The following is a 21808-nucleotide window of genomic DNA, read 5'->3' as shown; positions in this document are numbered from 1 at the left end:
AACATCCATGCACATGGTTGCTTATAATGTGAAGATATTATAAGTTTACCAATAGCTACGCCTTCTTCAGGGATTCGAACCCAGACCCTTTACTACGGTATTCAGCGTCAATAACCATCATACCGCCTGGGCAGCCCTATACATACCAAAAGCATAGAAACACCAAATTCATACATAACCAAGTGTTTGGATTTTATTCCTTAAAATACACTATAGGTCGAACTAGGGATCTGGTGGCCTTTTTGCATGCACGCACTGCACACTTAACAGAACTGGACTTGAATATGAGATAGATTCTGATATAAAGATGCAAATATCGACGGTTCAAAAGATTAGATTGTAGTACAGATTCATAAGAAGATAACAAATACAGCGCTGGTCATTAAAATTTCTATACCAGGAAGCAAAGCAAATAACAGAATCATATTTATCGTATGTATTGTATTTATTAATATAATTAGAGGAAGATATGATTAAATTAACAAGTGGTTTGGCGTTCATAACATGCGGAATTCAGTACACAAAGCTGACACATCTGGCAGCCAGTAACATCTGTAATCCGGTTGAACATCTAATTGAACTAAGCTGACACAGGTACTTCATTCCATGCAGCTTTAGTTCTATTTTCTGGCGAGTGATGGCATGGCAATCTCCCGGCAACCCTTGATAAGATGCTCTCAATGAGGGAGAGGCCTGGAGAATGTGCTGATCAGGGCAACACTCAGAAACATTCTGTTCTCTAACTACATTTGCCCACATTACCGGTTATGGGAACAAGAGGTGACCAGGATGAAGGTGGAATGGCACCTCATGCCAACACGCCAGGTGCTGAGCCCGTATGACTTTCACAAATGCAAGCTGGCAACGTTCATTCTCCTATATGCCTCCACACAAGGATACGTTCGTTCTCATGCTGTACGCAGAATAGGTTTTGTTTGAATCACGATATGGTGCACTCCTGTGCCCAGTGTCGTCGACGACGTCCATTGTAGATGCACTTGTCTCTGTTGTAGAGTCATGGGAAGCAGCAACAGTCACTGCCCGCAACCTTCTCTCGGGTTTTAATGCCACAAGGCCGCGGAGATTTTGCATGGCGTTCAATATGGACCCATTGATCATATATTTGCCTTACAGTCATGGGATCCCGACCAACACGGAAAGCAATGTCGCGGAAGAATGAATCGTAGTCCAAAGAGTCCACGATCTTGCCGTGGTCGAATTCCAAAGCATACTATTAAGAGTTTCTTCTTTTTATAAGGGGCGTAATATAATCTTAATCTGAGCAACTAACACTTAAATACAATTTCTGAATGAAAAACCCGTTGTTCAATTTTCTTCCCCATTTATATGCAATGAAGATGGTATTACTCACACATGCTTTGCGCGCATGCGCTGGAATGCTAATTGTTCTTATATTCAGGATGCAGTACTTGGGGTTAATGCAAATTTGACATTTATTGCATGTCGCCTTCATGATGTTGCAATTTTAATAGGCAGTAGCTTAATGTTATCAGCTGACAAATAAGTACTGTTGCAAATAAATTGAAATCTATCGTACGTACATACAGGTATATATATACAGCCTATAACATAGAAATCGACTCACTGAGAAGTTATCCAAATAGGTAGAAATTGCGTATGGCTATACCTTATGACGAAATATGGAAATGATTAACATTTAGTGTTGAATGTGTGGTGATCCACGGTTTGAAAATGGTTTCTGAATCAGAAGAGATTCGTGCACTAACCTAGTGCTTCGCATTAGAGAGTAAAGAACATCTATGATATAAAAATATACTTTTATTTACACAGCAACATTATTAACGAAAGCTCATTCTCCTAATAACATACTTCTTTTTTCACTCCACTTGCGCATGCGCATTGACAATTACCAAAGGAGCTTGGCAGATACTGCCATCTGTTGGATAAACTATTCGCTACATATTCCTCCCACCTGAATTTACTGGGAGGTAAATTCACACATCTGTTAAGTATAATATATGCATAATAGTACAGTATACAATATTGAAGTATAAAATTATGCCTACCAAGATGTTCTAATTAAATTGAAATACAAATTTACCTGGAGATGCAGCATTCCATAATTTTCTAGACATATTAACAGATAATACTAAACCTAGAAAAATAAAAATAAATCAAATTATTAAAAAGTATTCAAACAAGTACAAAACATTTCACAGACGTATCACTGGTTTCACAGTTCTACCACTGCTGGTAGTCATAGGAATATTTTCAGTCATATCCTTTTGGACTGGGTTATCCGGCTCAAGTCTGTACAGTCTTTGCACTGGTCTCAGAAACTCAGAAGTCTCTGTTTTTATGACAGCCAGTCTTATTTGTCCATCACGACCAGGTAGCAAGCTTTATGACACGCACCAGGTTCCAAAAAGCACGTTTTTTGTTGTTATCTTCAAGTAGAACAATTTCACCCACCTGGAGAGGTTTAGCTATAGAGTTTTTAATGGACTGCTGACGTAACTGTCCTAGATATTCCACACGGAATCTTGCTCTAAGTTGTTCTCTCACCTTTTGTAGATACTTAGCTCGTTTACTCAGTTTTTCCTTATCCACTGTATCGATATCAGGTACTCCTGATTTGGAAATCTCCCGCAAGAACATTTCTGGAGTTAATGGGGATGAATCTTCAACGTCTTCCGACACATAGGTAAGTGGCCTAGTATTGATTACTCTCTCACAGTCGCATAGTACTGTAAGCAACTCCTCGTAATCCAGGGCAGCACGACCTAGAACTTTTCTCAGAATCTGTTTCACCATTTGAACTAAACGTTCCCACCAACCGCCCCACCAAGGTGCAGAAGGAGGAATAAATTTCCACTGAATTCTTTGCTCAGCGGCTTTTGATCGCAGACTCTCCCAATCAATTGTATGCAGAAGGCTCTCCGCTCCTTTAAAATTACTGCCATTGTCTGAGTATATTATAGATGGTCTTCCGCGACGAGAAATGAAACGTCTCAATGACTGGAAAAAAGCTTCAGTTGTCAAGGATGTTACTGACTCCAGATGAATGGCCCTATAGACCGCACATATGTAAAGAACAATATAAGCTTTTCGACCATCCTTAAGGTAGAGGGGTCCTGCCAGATCGACACCCACTATCTCAAAAACATTTGCATCACGTACTCTATCTCTCGGCAAAATTCCTGGAGTTACATCACAACTTTTGGATTTAAATCTTTGACATTTAACACATTTTCTAATGCAGTTTCGTACTGTCTTACGAGTTTTGAGGATCCAATACTTTTCCCGCAAATGAGACATCACCATAGAAGTACCAGCATGCAGCAGCTCATTATGTGCATTCATTATTAGTAAGTTTACTACTGCATGATCAGATGGCAAAATGACAGGAAACTTAAAGTCATCAGTATCGTCGCGATAAGAAATATTGGTTTTAGCTCTGATCAAACCATCACGATCAACTATAGGTCTGAGGTCTTTAATTTTATCATCGTTCACACTCTTAAATGATTCTCTTTGAACCAATAACATAAGAGTTATCTCAGCTCTTTCAATTTCCAAAACTGACAAAATTTTGGAGGTTTCGTTTGTAATTCTTCGTAATTTAAAGTAAAACCTAAGAATCCAACCTAACATGCGTACAATTTTCTTTATGGATGAAAAGTACCTGTAATACCAATTGTCAGGTTTAGAATCTTTGTTAAGAGTTGTCAATACTGATTTACGCCTTTCTGAATTTATGATCTCTTCGTCCGGCAAATCGGTGCCTTTTGACCATGACGATTCTGGTTCTAACAGCCATGATGGGCCCTCCCACCATTTCGACAGCAAAAACTGTTTAACTGAACAGCCTCTAGAAGGGAGATCGGCGGCATTCAGCTCCGAAGGGATGTAATGCCAATCTTCTATTTTTGTAAGTGTTCTGATTTCTTGGACACGATTCCAAACGAAAGTTCCCCACCGTACGTCTCGCTGGATCCAGCACAAAGCGGTTGTTGAGTCAGTCCAGAAGAATGTTCTTAAATTTGGCATGTTCAAATCTGAAAAGACCATACGTCCCAAGCGTGCTCCGATTAAGCAGGATAATAATTCAAAACGAGGAATGGATATACTCTTTAAAGGCTTAACTCTAGTGCGTGCTTGCACAAAATTTAAATAAACCTTATTTTCGGTCTTCACTCTTAAGAAAATACAGGTAGCATAGGCATGCGTGCTGGCATCGCTGAAAACATGAAGACTTACATCTCCGTTAACCAATCTGTCAATATTAAGCCATCTAGGAATTTTGACATCAGACAGCAGTTTCATTTCCTTTACCCATTGCATGGACTTCTTTTCTGGCAATTTTTGATCCCAATTTAATCGTAATTTCCAACACTCTTGCAATATCACCTTTGGGAACAGGGTAACGGGAGAAAGGAAGCCTACTGGGTCAAATAACTTATGCGCGCAAGAAAGGAGTGTTCGTTTACTCGTGACAATCTCCTCTTTCTTTAGTGACTCAATTTTACAAGAAAGAGTATCATCCTTCAAATCCCAATTTAACCCTAGAACGCAAACGAATGTATCTAATTTAGAGTTGGGAATTATTTCGGTTTCACAATTCGACTGCCATCCTCTAAGATTAAACTTTCCCAGTGACAATAACATTCTTGATTCTAGTACAAATCTATTCAATTCTTCAACATTCTTAAAACTAGTCAGGCAATTATCAACATAGAAGGACTCCTTCAAAATGTTGGCTGTAACTGCAAACTGATCTGGGGCACGATTTAAATGATAGTTCAACGTAGCGGCTAACAAAAATGGACTACAGTTAAGCCCAAAAACCACGCGACTATGTCTGTAAATTTTAGTATTCTCTTCTTCTGCACCTTTCCAAAAGAAACGCAAATAATCTCTATCCTTCTCTTTTATACCAATCTGCAAGAAGGCTTTCTCAATGTCTGAAATTACTGCAAGAGGATATTTCCGAAAACGATTCAACAATGTTGGAATTATTTCTATTAGATTGGGACCTTTCTCAAGACAATCATTTAAGGAAAGTTCTCCTTTGGCGTGTGCCGAAGCATCAAAAACTGGCCTTACTCGCGTAGTTTCGTTAGATTCTTTAAAACCCGGCCTATGAGGCAAATAGTGCTCTCTATCTACTTCGCCTTCATTTACCTCTTCAATAATTCGTTCCTTCAACCAAGTATCAAATACTTCCTGATAAACTTTAATTTGATTCGAATCTAATAATTTCCTTCGCGTATTAGTCAGGCGTTTTTCTGCCAACGTTTTATTATTAGACAAGCGAGAGGGGTCCAGTACCCAAGGTAATGCAGTTTCATATCTCCCGTCTGAATCCAAATTCAAATTTTCCTCAAAATATTGCATGGTCTCCTCATGAATTTCAGCTTTCTTTTTAGACTCAACTGGGTCATTTATACCAATAACATCTAACTTCCACAAGTTTTCTGCTGATCTTTCGTTTAGCAATAAAGAAACACATGCAAGAGAATCATTTATACCCGAAGATTCCTTCGCTGGAATTTTACCCATTAAAATCCATCCCAAACTTGTTTCCATCGCGACCGGACCACTTTGTAAACATTTAATATTTCCGGTGAATAATTTTCCAGCAATATCAGAACCTATCAACAATTTAACGTCACTTTCGTTTTCGAGAGCATTACCCTCTACATCTGACACTTGAATATTTAATTTACGAAGTTCTTTCAACCAAGGACCTTTAGGTATTTTCTTAACATCAGAACAGATAACAGATTCACTTAAACAATGCACACTACATACATATTTATTATCAAGGCTACTCAAATTAACTATATATTTAGAATGCAATTTTTCTTTTGTTTCTACACCTCCAAATAATTTATGAATTAATTTCACTTCACCAACACTGTTACATTTCAAAGAATCTGTAATATCTTTCGTTAAATAACTTCTCTCGCAACCCGTATCTATAATCCCTCTGACTATCCTTTCCCTGTTGCCATTTTTTACCCTTACGATTAATGTTTGTAGTAACACATCGGAGCTCGCGGATCTGCTAGCCAAAACATTGACCTCATTTTTCGCCACAGGCTCTACTTGTTTAGTCTCTTTCAATTGAGAAGGAACTTGTTGACACATTACTGCCAAATGCCTTTTCTGGCAAATTAAACACTTAACCTTGGACTTACAGTTACGAGAAATATGGTTTTTCTTCAAGCATAATAGACATAAACCCTTCTTAAATATTAAATCTTTTTTATCCTGATATGTAAGCGTACTAGCTTTAAAACATTTTTCTGTTAAATGTGGCTTATCACAAAATAAACACGATTCCTCAACGTTCTTAATAGGAGCATTTTCTTTAAATTTGTCTCCTGTATACAAATCATTACAAGTAGGAATATTAGACTCATCATTAATGTAACTTTTAGATTTTCTACTTTTATCAAAAGAAAAACGCGCTAATTTAATTCTCTCTTCAGATATCACTTCATTTTTCAAAAACAGAAGAATAGATTCAAGATCGCTCTTACCTTGTTGTGACGAGTGACTTGTTGTTACTCTTGTTGTGACGAGCTCTCCCGTTCCCTCTCCCACACGCGTAAGATGTCAGGGGGCAGGCAAGATTCAACTAACGGAAAAATAACACTAGCGTATTTATCTTCAGTCACACCGAGAGATTCCAGAGCACGCAGTTTTGTTTCTAAACTGTCGTACAACGATGATAGCGCAAAGTCCTTTTTGGTTGCATTATTATTTATCAACACAAGATTCAATAAATCCCGAACGTACACTTGTATAAGAATATCTTCACGTCCAAAACGATTCTTTAAATGTTCGATGACTTTCGGATAATTTTCTTTAGTTGTCGGGAAACTCTGCACTATTTCCCGTGCTTTCGATTTGGCAGCAGTAGCCTGGATCAGATATACGAATTTCAAATGATCATCTAGCACTGGATCTTCGTGTATCTTACTAAAGGTATTCCAGAAATTCAACCATTGTCGTGGATCACCTGTAAATTCAATCAAATTTATTTTCGGAAGCTTCAAATTCGTTGCCGTTGTTCTTGAATCAACAGTTCTGGTTTCATTTACCGATGCATGAGTCAGCAAATTTTTCTCTAGTTTCACAGTGATTTGCTTCACTTTCATCCTGGCTGCTATTAATTTCTCCTTGTAAGTCTCACATGACTCAAATTCTTTAGTATATTCTTCTTGCGAGACTTCATTCGATTTTGATAGGAGATCCAATATTTCTTCATCCAACTGTTGTAGTCGAATTCCTTTATCTTCCAGAATTTCCAGGGACGATAATAGAACATCACTGTTCAATTCTGACTCATTCAAATGTCCATGTAGGCTATTATATGCTTTCGTGAAGGCTGCACGCAGTGGTATTCTTCTTACTTTCAAGGTTTCCATTTCTGCTGTTAAACCATCAAAAGTGTCCTTTACCTAACTAATGCGTCCTGTCGCGGACGCCACTTTTTATTGTGGTGATCCACGGTTTGAAAATGGTTTCTGAATCAGACGAGATTCGTGCACTAACCTAGTGCTTCGCATTAGAGAGTAAAGAACATCTATGATATAAAAATATACTTTTATTTACACAGCGAAAACGCGCAGCAACATTATTAACGAAAGCTCATTCTCCTAATAACATACTTCTTTTTTCACTCCACTTGCGCATGCACATTGACAATTACCAAAGGAGCTTGGCAGATACTGCCATCTGTTGGATAAACTATTCACTACAGAATGATTGACAAGCTATGGAGCTCCAGCAGAGCATCCAGATGAAATGGATAGCTGTGTCAACACTTCTACACTCCACTGCTCTGCCAATTAAGCTATGGACGGATGGTACATAAAACGGAAGATATTCCACTGATAATGCATAACTTCCATGCGAGTATGGGTCCGTCGATCTAGGTGGACTGTACCAACGTCTCGTAGACGGGTTCCTCAAAAGTATGAGCAGATGTCACTATTTAAGAATTAAGGAATGAGGGTGGCCGCAGGATAGCTAGATATTTGGATCCGAGCGATGCGACCATTCTATGATGTTGACAGGAATGGGTGAACCATCGTTGTAGAGTATCAAGAATGTAATGGTCGAGCAAAAGCGACGGCAGAACACAAGGACAAAGTGATCGTCCGAACACGTTCACCTCAGCGCCTCTGATGCTTTAATCCGACGTATAGCCGGAACATCAGTGCAATGACAAGTGATAATGAGACTCTGGGAGCGAGAGCTGAAGTCACAGAAGGCATTGCGCCGGCTACCCATAGTCATTGCACACCGTTAAGCATGTTTGCAGCGGTGCCGGAGGTATTTGACCTGGGATCTAACAGACTGGAATATAATTGCTTTCAGGGATGAGTCCTGCTTCGAAGTGAGTTCCGACGACTAGCGAAGACATGTCTGGAGACGTTCAGAACAGCAATGCATACTCATCTGGATACTGTCAACGAGACAACCAGGAGCTATGGTATGGGGTGCCATTTCATTTGACAGCCGGCCTCGTTTGGTGTGGCACCCTTATAGCACGGCAGCACTTCGATGAGATTCTAGCCCTTCCTTTCGTGGAACTCTCGGCTTACATTTCAGCAGGGTAATGCTCGGACGCACACGGCATACCTTTCTACTAATTGTTTTCGTGTGTCTCCAACACTTCCCTGACCGGCGCGATCACCAGATCTCTCCCCAACTGAGCACGTTTGGGCTCCGAGGAGCCATGTTCGACCCTCCTTGGATGGCGCCAATCTAACTTGCCGGTTTGAAAGTATATGCCAAGGAATCCTCCAGGAGCACATCCGCCAACTCTACAAGTCAATGCCAAACCGGATTAGAGCTTGTATTAGGGCAAAAGGTGGGCCATTGCATTATTTATTTTGCTTTTGTAGCTGCATTTCCTAAATAAAAAATTAAATTCCTATCATACTAGTTTCGTTTTCAATCTATCTACAGATTTTCGTTTCATTCAGATAACTCCTTTTTGGTGTAAATTATTGTTGGTTCGTTCAATTAATTGAATATGGCGATGTTTAAAAGGGATATCTGCTTAAGTGAACGATGCTTTCATGGAGGACTTAAGATAAACTGGCTCATATTTACGTTACGCATGGGAAAACCAATAATGGCCTTTATTTGTGTGTCTTTCCAGAAAAATCTTACATAGACTGCTATATATCTTATAGCTAGAATAGAGCATTTTCACAGGCTGATTTCATAAATGTTATCAAAATGTTAGAATTATGCTTAATGAATTGGTTTTTCCTACATTAAATAATTCCTTCACTACCTAAATGCTTAACTTTCCTCTTATTATTCATTAAATATCAGGCACACAAGTGCAATTTCTCCCGTATTTAGACAGATCTTTTTTTCAGTGTCCTTCAGCTGTTTATGAAAAATACTTTAGCTATATAAATTCTATCTTCTTTTAGTAATAAAGATTATTTACAATATTTTTCTTATTTGCTATAACACTTCAGTTTTGCATTGATAGGAAAATCAAATTAACCTCTTTTGCAGTTCTTGATAAAGATGCCTATAAATCTGAAAGTAAGGCATTAAATTGTTTTAAATTTTACATACTGTGCATGTAAGTAATTTTAGAAAAAGTTATATAATTTCATCTTTAAATCTATGGAAGATTTAAGGATGCTTTCAATTGATCTGCTGCCATGAGTTTGATGCTTAAAAAGCATCGTTCTAGGCAGATAGCACTTGAAATGCATATGCTTCCACATGGTCAAAATTCAGTGTAAAACTTCTCATCCTTTTGTAGAATGTTTTTCAAGACTGACATGTAAAGTTGAAAGCCTTGTGAACTTTCTTCTTGTTGTTGCTTTATTTATACAAGATAATCTATACTGTACAATGGTTCTATCTATAATGCAATTTATTTTAGAATTTCATTCCCTTCTCTATATAACATTGTAATTTGTAATTTACTACTCTTGGTATTCTGAATAAATATTTACAAGAAATTACTCTTGGTATTATAAAAATTTCTAAAACTATAAATCTCAATGTTTTTGAAAGAGATATTTTTTTCCCCTCCTTGATTTTTGCATTTAGGGTAAAAGAATTTTAAATGACAGTTTAATGCAAGACATACAAAAGTGTCATCAATTATGATAAAGCAGAATTTATTTTACTCAGTGTAAATGACAGCACGTCTTAAAACTCACAGGTAACCAGTGGCTGAGTGGTAAAAAATCACTGAATACGGGGAGTTCCTATTCGATTTCAGAAGAATTGGGTTGGCTGCATGGGTGTTTCCATGGTTTTCCCTACCTGTACCATGTATATGAGCTAGTTTCCCCAAGAAAGTCCTTCACGAAGGCATCCTCCCCTTAGAAAGAGAACCCTAGTGTTCTTTGCAATTATCAACTAAACCAAACCAATTATGACTCACAGTTCAAAATACCTCTAATATATTAAAAATATACCAAGTTCATGAAATGAATTTAGGGTACTTTTCCGTTTCGCCGGCGCAAATCTCGCCAAGCAGACTTTATTGGCGACAACATACAGTATACACATAAAAAATATTAAAAAAATTTTAGTTCTAAGAATTCTTTTTTTGAAGGCATAAACATTTTAATATCGCTTAAAAATTTATAAAAAGCCAATAAATTTTTAAAAAGACATTAATTTAAGTATTTACTATGCTTTCATGGTTCAACATCCTAATTCGCCGGTTCATATAACGTGACTCCAAGCGATCTCATCTCACGTAAACTACTCTACAAAAATCTAATGCTTTCAGTAATTATCTACATTAATTTCAAGTTAAATCTTAATTTGGAACACAAGTTTAAATGCAAGAAATATTTCAATGCGTACGAATAGCTTACTCAGAAATTATGTAAAACTGCAGTGCTTTACTTCACTAATGCATTCTCATTAGAATTGATGAATTTAACCCTTGACTTTCCTTTTCTACATTTTCGGCTTCGGGTAAGAGCTGTGATTGCATCCTAATTGACTTAATTACCGAAAATGGCCTTAGACATAAAACTGAACTATCTGATAAAAATTCTATGTAATTATATGCCAGTATTGAAAGAAACAATCAATCTGATAAGAAAAAACTGCGACTTGTTTTGAAAATGAGGCGTAAAAGGTTACCAGAGAGAATATTCCGTTTGTCATCGGTTGTACCATTATTGGCGACTTTATCGCTTGCGCCGGCAAAACGGAAAAGTACCGAATTTAGTTACACAATGTGAATGTGCTAATTTCTTATTAACAGTTTCAGATATATACATACCTTAAAGTTTATGATATACTGAGATTTATAATAGCCTGAGATATCTCAATAATTACTTTTGTAAAAATTAAGTAAGTTTAATTAATAAACTGATCACTAAAATTTTGACATACTGTAATAAATACAATTTTTTTAAATAATAAATGATAATTAAGTAAGTAATAAATGAAGGTCACATTTGGGGAAACGTGCTCTGAAATGAAAATATATTTGAAAGCAAAAGATTGTGTATGCGAAATAAAGTGCAACTCATTAGCCAGTGGTCTTGTATTTATCTTTTTCTATCACCGTCTGCTCTAGGAAACTTTTGCTTCAGCAGAATTCAAATGCCCACATGCCAGAAAGAATATTGCATTCACGCCTTCTCTCAGATTTGATACATGAAACTGAACTAGATTGAGGTGAAAAATTCTGTTTGACTATTAGGATTATCTGGGTTACTTGTAGAAGGCTGACTGCTCTCTTGGGGTTTAGATGAATCAGGATGACAACCTTTTTTCACTAGTTACATATTTAGTAGCATTTTTTGGAAGTTTTGTTCTGGCAATTTTAGAAAACCTTTAGATTTTCTTCATTAGTACCAGAAAAAATATCTGGTTTCCTTTTAAGATGCAAGATTTCATTACTTTGTGTACTTAATTTATCTATTGTAAGGAAGTGTAGCCTGCTATAGAAATAAAACACATTCCTTTCATTGCATAACATTAAGAGTTCTCCCCCTTTTTTTTTTTTGTTAAATATTTTTGGCAGTTTTCAAAGGTGAATTTATGCAAAGATCAATCTATGGAGTAGATTTGTTGAGCCATACATAGTATCCCTTGATTAATGATTCCACACTCTGATCCAATTCTTGTACTACCACTTTGATAGTTTCAATATCTATATAATTCAGTAGTATTCTTCAGTAAATAAAGTATTGTTATGAAGTATTCACACACAGGCTCATTAAAATTAATCTTTCCAAAGTGAACAACATCAATCGCTGGTCTTCTAAGGCTGAAACCTGTATGTATGATATATACAAGGTATGTCTTATGAATGTGTACAATTATGATTTTTATGAAGGGTACACTTTTAAACTAAATACTGTGCATAATAAGCATTGAGTAAGTTTTACATGCAATACTTGTGTAATTATTTGGGGCACATGTATGAATACAAGTCATTTGCAAAATGACACCACGATAGTCTCCATATCACAGCTTAAAAACAGAAAATAAGTCCATAACTGTTCAAACAAAAATGTAAAAATACAATTCAAAAATTTATTCCATCATAACAAAAATGTGCCCACCAGTGGAGCAGTAAAGTTACTCAAAGCTGGTAGTTTGACCTGACTGCAATTCTAAGTAAACAGATTGGCTGCATGTGTAATGAGGATGCGAGTAAGTGTCTTTTAGAAAGTCCTCTATGAAAGCATGCTTCTGCTTATGCAAATAGCTCTCACATACTTTGGCATAAACAAATCATGCAGACCAAGCCAAATCAAATTAAAATAAAAATGAAAATCACAATAAAATAAGTCAAACTATTACTAAATAAGTAAATTAAAAAGTATGTAATTTGAGTTTAGCTGTAATTCTGTAAAATGTCCTATGCATTATATGTTTTTTACAAGAAGGAGAGCAATTAGCTAATCTAGAATCAATATTATTGTTAAACATATTAGTTGAATAACTGTATTGCTCTTACATGAGTAACAGATTTTACATGTTTCATTATTTACATGCCTTACAGATTTTCTATGCCTCATTTTGTTTTTATTTGGTAAAAAGGGGGATAATAAATTTCATTGCAAAATATTTTGATAGGTAGTTATGTACAGTAAGACCCCGCTTAACGCTGTTTCGGTTTAGCGCTCTTTTATTTCAACCCGGGGATTCTCCGAAATTGTGCGCAGCGCTAGGTTTCCAAATAACATATCCGAAACAGTGAAGTTGTGTTTCTTGCTTTGTGAACGCATTTTTATCATTTGAAACATTTGTTGACATTATTGTAAGTTTAAATTTGTATAATACTATAACGATTAATACAGTGACAAATATTATGATCTTTAGTTTTTATCATGGGTGATAATAAAAAACAAGAAAAGAAAGCAACCAGAAAAAGCATTTCACTGGAAACTCAAATGCAAGTGATTAGAAGATTAGATTCTGGAGAACATCAATCTCAAATTAGTGCTGCATTGATTTTGGCAACTTCAACAATAAGGACAATTCTTAAGAATAAAAAAAAAATACTGTCATTGGCAACTGCAACTACGTCAAGCTCTGCAACTAGAATTACCCGTTCTAGAAATAACATTATAGAGGAAATGGAAAAACGACTGTCTACATGGATTGACGACGAAATTGAACGCAATATGCCATTAAGCCAATCTATCATACTGCCTTTTTGACAAAAAGGCAGAAAATTGGAAACCCAGAATAGACTGAATGATCTGACTGAGAATTTTATTTGTTTTTAAAAGTATATGCATTTATATTGTTTTTATTTTTGTAAGAAATAAATGTTTGATTTTATTTTTATTAAAAAAACATTATTAAATTTAATGCCTAACCATTTTTTATCCGTCTTCCCCTAACCCCATTATTTACATGTTAAGATAGCCTCGCTTAGCGCTGTTTCGCATTACGCTCTACTTCAATGGAACGTATCCCCCGCGTTAAGCGGGGTCTTACTGTATATGACTTATGATATGAACTCTATATTCAACTATCATATAAATACTATTCCTAAAATACATAAAATTTAATTTTTATTTTCCTCTATATTCAACCCTCTAAGGTATAATATAGCATGGCTTAGGTAATAATTTTCGCAATACAATGTATTGTGGAATGTGAAACATGAATACAGAAACATATTAAGTGCAAAGAACATAGAGAATAAAATGCCATTTTAATCATAGATATTTACAAGAAATAATGCTTGATATTTATCAGAATTGTTCAGATGAACTGTTACTAACTGCAATACATGCATCACAATGACAAAGAAGTGATTGGCATATACTTTGAAAGCTATTCAGCAAGTCTCTGCTGCAGTGATGCTAATTGGCTGACAAGGTCTGCAGTAGAATCAATCTCTGTTTCGTAAACAAGATCCACTGTCATTGTAATGCATTAAGTTTGCATTATCTATTTGTACAATTCATTTATAATAATTCTCAAATATCTTGCTGTAATCATAAACAATTACCAAGGACTTCAGTTTACTTAATTAAATTAAATAAATCATGAAGGAAATACTGCAAAATTTTCACTATCACATTCTGTAAGTTGGAGATGATTTATATTTATGATAATTAAAATCAAAAATGAAACAAACTATTTTTAGTTTATTCTTAGAGCATTTAAATCCACTTTTATTAACTGCATACAGCATTATTTTATGACACCAGGAAATATTAATTTATTAAAATTTATCAAGACTTCTCAGTTCATAATGCATTATATATATATAAAATACTATTAAGATGAGGAAATGTTTAATGCAAATTACTCTTTCCATTACATAATGCATGTAACTAAATATGTGTTTAAATACTATAAAATATGTATCCTTCTAGCAGGTTTAATGAAATTTTTATATTTATACTGCAGTTAAAAAATGAAATTGCATTCTGTCGAATTTTGAACAATTAAGACTTGAGAGCATTACCATGTCTAACAGCACACAAATTTATCGCATACATATTTCTCAAAAGTTATTATTATTTCTAATTCGTACAACAAATACTAAAAATATTAAATGTGCTATAAACTAAATATCAGACTGAGGCTATAAATGTCCCAGAACAAATATACTGCAAATATGTTTAGTCTCAGAACTTAGGTCTGTTTAAGCCAGATATTTCTAGCAACTGTGAAGTAAAACTACCACTGTATAGGCAAATTTAAAGTTCTTCTGAATTCAGATTACTGTACATAACTATGAATATGATATGAAAGCACACATTGACTTATTTTACTGCACTACGACATGAAAGCACACATTGCAAGAAAGAAAGTACAAGAAAATGTTTATAGATTACTTGCAATCAATGCACATAAAATAAATACTAAAAAGCTATAGAATAAACCATGTTTGAACATCGATGAGTACAGGGAAGCATAACAAAGCAAATGAAAACAGAAAATAAAGCATTCAATAAATATTTACAGGTGCAAGACACTTATTTTTACATATATTATCAATATTTTATTCAATTATGTGCTATTTCTAATTTTATACTTTTTGCTCGATAAGCAAATAGCAAACACAATACTATTTTCCGAATACGTACCCCGATCCGCTGCTACGGATAATCCCTTAGCAGGGAAAAAGTATCATGCTGTCCTCCTAGCAGAAATACGTCATCGGATGACAACCATAACGTGGTCTACCATAATATGCTCTTTCTTCCCGTTTTGGCGTTAAGGCTGTTCTCCGAACCTTATCCTAGAATTTTCCTCCCTTGGAGGAAAAGAGCACATGTACTTCTGCTTTTATCTTCTGCTTAAACATCTGCTTTATATTTTTAGTTAAAATACTGCATTTATTGATTAGAAGTTAGTTCAAGCAGGACAAAATTAAAGATAGATTGAATTAGTTTCAATGTTTTTTACTCTTTATATTTAATTATGAATAATATACAGATAGTTTGGCGACATTTTGGTAAGGCGATAAAGGTTACTAGCTAGGACTTTAGCAGTGTACATGGATAAAGTCAAAAGTGTGCGCAATGTCATTTTTGTGCAATTCTGGGATGTTTTTTTAAGTGAAAATAGGTCGACGTGTATGTACAATTCTTAAAAACGCGGCAAGCAGTGGGCGATTCTGCACTTTCTCCCAATTTCGCACCTAATCTTCGTCATGATTACGCACTTTTGTTCCATAAAAGTTCTAGCATAAGCGTAATTCGGCTAGCAGATTGTTGGGAAAAAATGTTGAGTTAAAAAAAAAAAAAATGCCTAAAAAAAAAAAAAAAAAAAAAAAAAAAAAAAAAAAAAAAAAAAACTAGCAGGTTGCTATAGCAGAGTTGGTCGACAAAAAATCGCGAAGTTACCATAATCCGAAGATTAACCCTATTTTAAAATCTTGTGAAGTCAATTTGAAACATACTGAAATAACAAAGATACGGAAATTTTTAACAGAAAACAATAAAAATTTCAAAATCAAAACTGACATCTGATTCATGAAAAGAATAACTCATTATGATAGTAAAGAAAATTTACTCACTGAAGAAAAAAATTCTATATGCTTCATTAAAATTTCGCCACAGTTTATAGCAAGCTGTGTATCTAAGCATTTTACAAAATGAGAGACGCGAAGTACCTATTCTAACAAGATCAGTAAAATACTTTCTTGAACCTTGCTATTCTAATTAAATTTAACATATACACAGCAAGTATTATTACTAGTAATATGATTATTTTTCTAAGGGGAAGGGACTGAAAAAATATCTTCAAATTAATCATTCATAAAAAGTACTACAAGCCTTATAACATGAAAGCTGTAAATTAATTTTATAATTTGAGGAATAAAATACACTCACTAGTGAGCAGAATATTATAACGTTGATAATGACGCAATCCATCAGATTAAAAACATAAACATTTCTTCAACCGCTAGTAAGCTTATCCGCCTAGCTAATCAATAAATGTTTACATCTTTAGCAATCTTGCTTATCTGCGTCTAGAAACCGAGAATCTGAAAGAGTGACGTCAAAACCAATACGCGAATTTTAGATGGCGCCCTCTAGTGGGAAAAAAACGTTTAAGATGTCTAATCTGAGAAAAAGGGAGTACTGCTTTGTACCACCAATTATTAATTTTATTTAATTTTATAGAAAGAAATCTGATTTAAAATTATAATTCAGAACATTAAACAACATATTGCTAATTTTCATATCAGCTAGTTTAATTTTTATTATTATTGTAAATTCTTTGAATTAAAAAATAGATAAATATCATTTTATAAAAATCTTACTTAAATATCTTATATAATGCTCATTAAATTAAAAATAAACATATAGCCAACAGGACGATGTTATGAAAAATAATCAACAAATATTAAAATAAAAAGTTTTTGTTAATAAAAGCATTGTTTAAGACAGTACTTATAAGAAAAACAAAGTATACAAAATGTTAATATTATGATCAATATGTGGTGAATGAAATAATTGAAAACTGCAAATAAAGGCGCGTTCAGACGTGGGCGTAAAGCACATAGAGGCATAGTCATAAGGGCATAAAATACGGGAGACCCGTTCACACCTGCGAAAACGAGGTGTAAGCCATAGCCAATGAGAGAAGCTAAATTTGCGCGTGCGTGGAATGTCTACAACGCTGTTCTCCCGCTCGATTGATTTCCCGCGTTCGCTCTGCTTGTTTTTTTCGTTGTGTCACGGCTTTTTCAATTCGCCACAAAGTTTTACCGGCTCAACAGAATGATCTTTTATCTGCCCTTCTCATTAGCCAAGAGGCAACGGAAGAAGGTAAAAAAAAGAAAAATAACAAAATGGTCTAGAGATATTTTTTTGAAAGACCAATACTTTGGCACATATCTTTCTGTACACAGCAGTATGGAATATTTCTGCATTGTACTGTAGTACTCTCTATACTATAAACAGATACAGTCGGCCACAAAAGTATTCGAACACCGGTACCCATTCAGAAAATTTACTTTTCCGTTGAGAAACAAAATTGTCTCCAGAGTCTATCTTGGTTCGATAGACAAAAAAAAACAAAAGGATGGCTCATGTCCAAAATTGGCTAGGTGCATGAAACAAAATACAACATGACCTATCTGGGTGAGATGGGAAACAAAATGGCTGCTCACGTAATCCATTATTGCGCTCATAGAAAACGCAAAGTGTCGCTGCGGCTCGTCTCGGTTCACGAAGAGTGAAAACCCAAAACGGTCTGCAGTGTCTATCTTTGTTGAATGAGAAAACAAAAGGATGGCTCATGTCCAGTTTATTTAGGTGTGGGAAAACATATAACGTGACCTATCTGGATGAGATGTCTCCAGCGATCCAGTATAGACTTTTTCCCCATCTGCAATAGGTGACATCTATAAACAATTCCATTGAAATCTCCTCGAAATATAAGAAAGAGCTAGCTCGTGAAATTGTAAAGTATTCCCAAAAAATTCCACTTCTTGAAGAAGGAAAAACACCCTAGCTGCAGATGAGGTAGAGAGAGAAAAAGCATGTTGCACCATGGAGAGCCCGCACGGTTCTGAACAGAAAACGTGGAATGCTTTTATAGAAAAGAGTTGAAAGTGAAAGTAAAAGCCGATTGGAAATTTCTCAATTGGTTGCCGACTGGGAAAAAATTTTCAGAGCTCAGAAAAAAAAATCTGAGATGTAAAAAAAAAAAAAAATCTTTTTGTTAATTTTTATCATGTCTTCTAGACATGATAAAAATTAACCCTACCCCCCTTTTGTGTGGGAATGTTGTCTCACTGTTTCTAAAAATAGACCATGACTCATTCTAGGAATTATATGTTTTAGAAAGGATGAGTCATAGTCTTTGGGTTTCTCCATTCCAAAGTAAACAAAGTGAAGACATCAATTTAATAGAAAAAAGTTTTTTTTTTTTCAGCTTTGGAAATATTTTTCCCATTCAACAGCGAAGAAATATTTCCACCCAATACAATTTCATTTTTACTTTCACTTTCAGTTCATTTCTTATATCTATAAAAACATTTCATATTTCTGTTCAGATCAGTGTGGGTTGTTCAAGATGCAGTAACTCTACTCCATCCCACAACCAGGAAAAAAAGATGTTCTTTCATGAGGAATTCTTTTGGCTTTCGAAAACAATGATGACATGATGATTGTAATACATTTCTGTTCTCATGTCCCATGCTTGAACTCAGAATTATTTCCAGAACTTAACGTATATTTATTTAAGCTACTCGAGTTTCGACTACCCATCCGTGTGTGCTGTGCATTCAACCTGGACACACATTCCCTGAGCTCTAAGAAAATTTTCCGAGCCCACTCAATCGCTGAAATGGATTTAAAATAATTTGTTTCATACATTTTTAAAGCTCAAGAGTGTTAGGTGTCATGGAAAGAGCCTTTTTTTCCCTGAGCTCTAAGAAAATGTTTCCCAGCCCCCTCAATCGCTGAAATGGATTAAAAATAAATTCTTTCATACATTTTTAAAGCTCAAGAGTGTTAGGTATCATGGAAAGAGCTTTTTCTTTTCACAGCCCACTCAATCGCTGAAATGGATTAAAAACAAATTCTTTGATACATTTTTAAAGCTCAAGCGTGTTAGCTGTCATAGAAAGGGCTTTTTTTTCCCCAGCCCACTCAATCGCTGAAATGGATTAAAAACAAATTCTTTGATACATTTTTAAAGCTCAAGCGTGTTAGCTGTCATAGAAAGGGCCTTTTTTTCCCCAGCCCACTCAATCGTTGAAATGGATTAAAAATAAATTCTTTCATACATCTTTAAAGCTCAAGCGTGTTAGCTGTCATGGAAAAAGCCTTTTTTATCCCAGCCCACTCAATCGCTGAAATGGATTTAATATAATTTGTTTCATACATTTTTAAAGCTCAAGAGTGTTAGGTGTCATGGAAAGAGCCTTTTTTTTCCCTGAGCTCTAAGAAGATGTTTCCCAGCCCCCTCAATCGCTGAAATGGATTAAAAATAAATTCTTTCATACATTTTTAAAGCTCAAGAGTGTTAGGTATCATGGAAAGAGCTTTTTCTTTCCACAGCCCACTCAATCGCTGAAATGGATTAAAAACAAATTCTTTGATACATTTTTAAAGCTCAAGCGTGTTAGCTGTCATAGAAAGGGCTTTTTTTTCCCCAGCCCACTCAATCGCTTAAATGGATTAAAAACAAATTCTTTGATACATTTTTAAAGCTCAAGCGTGTTAGCTGTCATAGAAAGGGCCTTTTTTTCCCCAGCCCACTCAATCGTTGAAATGGATTAAAAATAAATTCTTTCATACATCTTTAAAGCTCAAGCGTGTTAGCTGTCATGGAAAGAGCCTTTTTTATCCCAGCCCACTCAATCGCTGAAATGGATTAAAAATAAATTCTTTCATACATGTTTAAAGCTCAAGCGTGTTAGCTGTCATGGAAACTGAAATTTATGTCACGGTTTGTGTCACACGCCGTCAACGGTATGATTTGAGGTGAAAATTGAAAACCCGGTATAAAAAATCTCTTTAACTTCACTTTAGAAGAAGGTGTGGGATAGAGAGATTTCGTCATGGGAAAATGTCTTTCAATGTCTTTCAATGTCCGTCATGGGAAAATGTCTTTCAATATCATGTCATCTCCTTTCAAATAGGATTGAAGGATATTTCTTAAACTATGTTGAAATCTTGATGCATAAAAACCACGGATGGGAAATTCTGATTTATGGATGGATCATCCAATTTCGCTAGACCCTGATAAACGGTTGCTGATGAAATCCAAACGAGGGGTCCTAGCTTTTCAAATGGGAAACATTTTCCCCTAAACGGAGGAATGATTTCTATTCTGTGAGACGTCAAAAATTGGAAAAAAGCTTGTGTTCACAGAAGCTCTTTCTAGACGAGTGGTCCTGGGTCCAGATGAGGTAGAGAGAGAAAAAGCATGCTGCACCTTGGACAGCCCGCACAGTTCTGAACAGAAAACGTAGAATACTTTTATAGAAAAGTGTTGAAAGTGAAAGTAAAAGGCCAATCGTCTTGGCTCTAGAATTTTCACTTGGTTGCCGACTGGGAAAAATTTTTCAAAGCTCAGAAAAAAAAATTTGAGATGTAAAAAAAAAAAAAAAAAAAAAAACACTTTTTGTTAATTTTTATCATGTCTTCTAGACATGATAAAAATTAACCCTACCCCCCTTTTGTGTGGGAATGTTGTCTCACTGTTTCTAAAAATAGACCATGTATACCAATATACTACAAACGGACTTGAACGCCTGTTCTCAGTATGTAGCTATACAAATTTGAAGGTAAAATTAAAAAAAAGACATCTTTTTGGGGAAAAGGGAGTAAATTTGTATAGGAATATACTACAAACGGAATTTAAGGCCTGTTTTCAGTATATAGCTATACAAATTGGAAGGTAAAAAAAAATAAAAAAAAAGACATCTTTTTTTTTTCGGGGGGGGGGAAGGCAGTGAATTTGTATAGGAATATACTACAAACGGACTTTAAAGCCTGTTTTCAGCATATAGCTATACAAATTGGAAGGTAAAAAAAATTAAAAAAAGACATCTTTTTTTTTTTTTTTTTCGGGAAATTAAGTGAATTTGTATACGAATATACTACAAACGGACTTTAATGCCTGTTTTCAGTATATAGCTATACAAATTGGAAGGTAAAAAAAATAAAAAAAAAGACATCTTTTTTTTTCGGGAAATTAAGTGAATTTGTATAGGAATATACTACAAACTGACTTTAATGCCTGTTTTCAGTATATAGCTATACAAATTGGAAGGTAAAAAAAAATAAAAAAAAGATATCTTTTTTGGGGAAAAGGAGTGAATTTGTATAGAAATATACTACAAGAACATCACGAA

At 35.0% G+C, this 21808-nt stretch overlaps 1 long non-coding RNA gene across 1 annotated transcript in view; it reads right to left on the bottom strand.

Annotated features, from left to right (window-relative positions):
- Positions 1-16956, bottom strand: part of LOC146993363 (uncharacterized) — a 41461-nt gene extending 24505 nt beyond the window's left edge. Inside the window, exons 1-2 of the long non-coding RNA XR_015038441.1 lie at positions 16824-16956; positions 15573-15742 (exon numbers count right to left, since the gene is read on the bottom strand). This is a non-coding gene — a long non-coding RNA (uncharacterized LOC146993363). The remainder of the gene's footprint in view (positions 1-15572; positions 15743-16823) is intronic.
- Positions 16957-21808: the final 4852 nt, after the last annotated feature.

This window comes from Stegodyphus dumicola, chromosome X1 (assembly GCF_044657685.1).
Source record: "Stegodyphus dumicola isolate Sdum_Otavi_A_Nest chromosome X1, ASM4465768v1".
Taxonomy (NCBI): Eukaryota; Metazoa; Arthropoda; class Arachnida; order Araneae; family Eresidae; genus Stegodyphus; species Stegodyphus dumicola.
The sequence above is the reverse complement of the archived record's forward strand: the minus strand, read 5'-3'. Positions and strand labels throughout refer to the sequence as shown.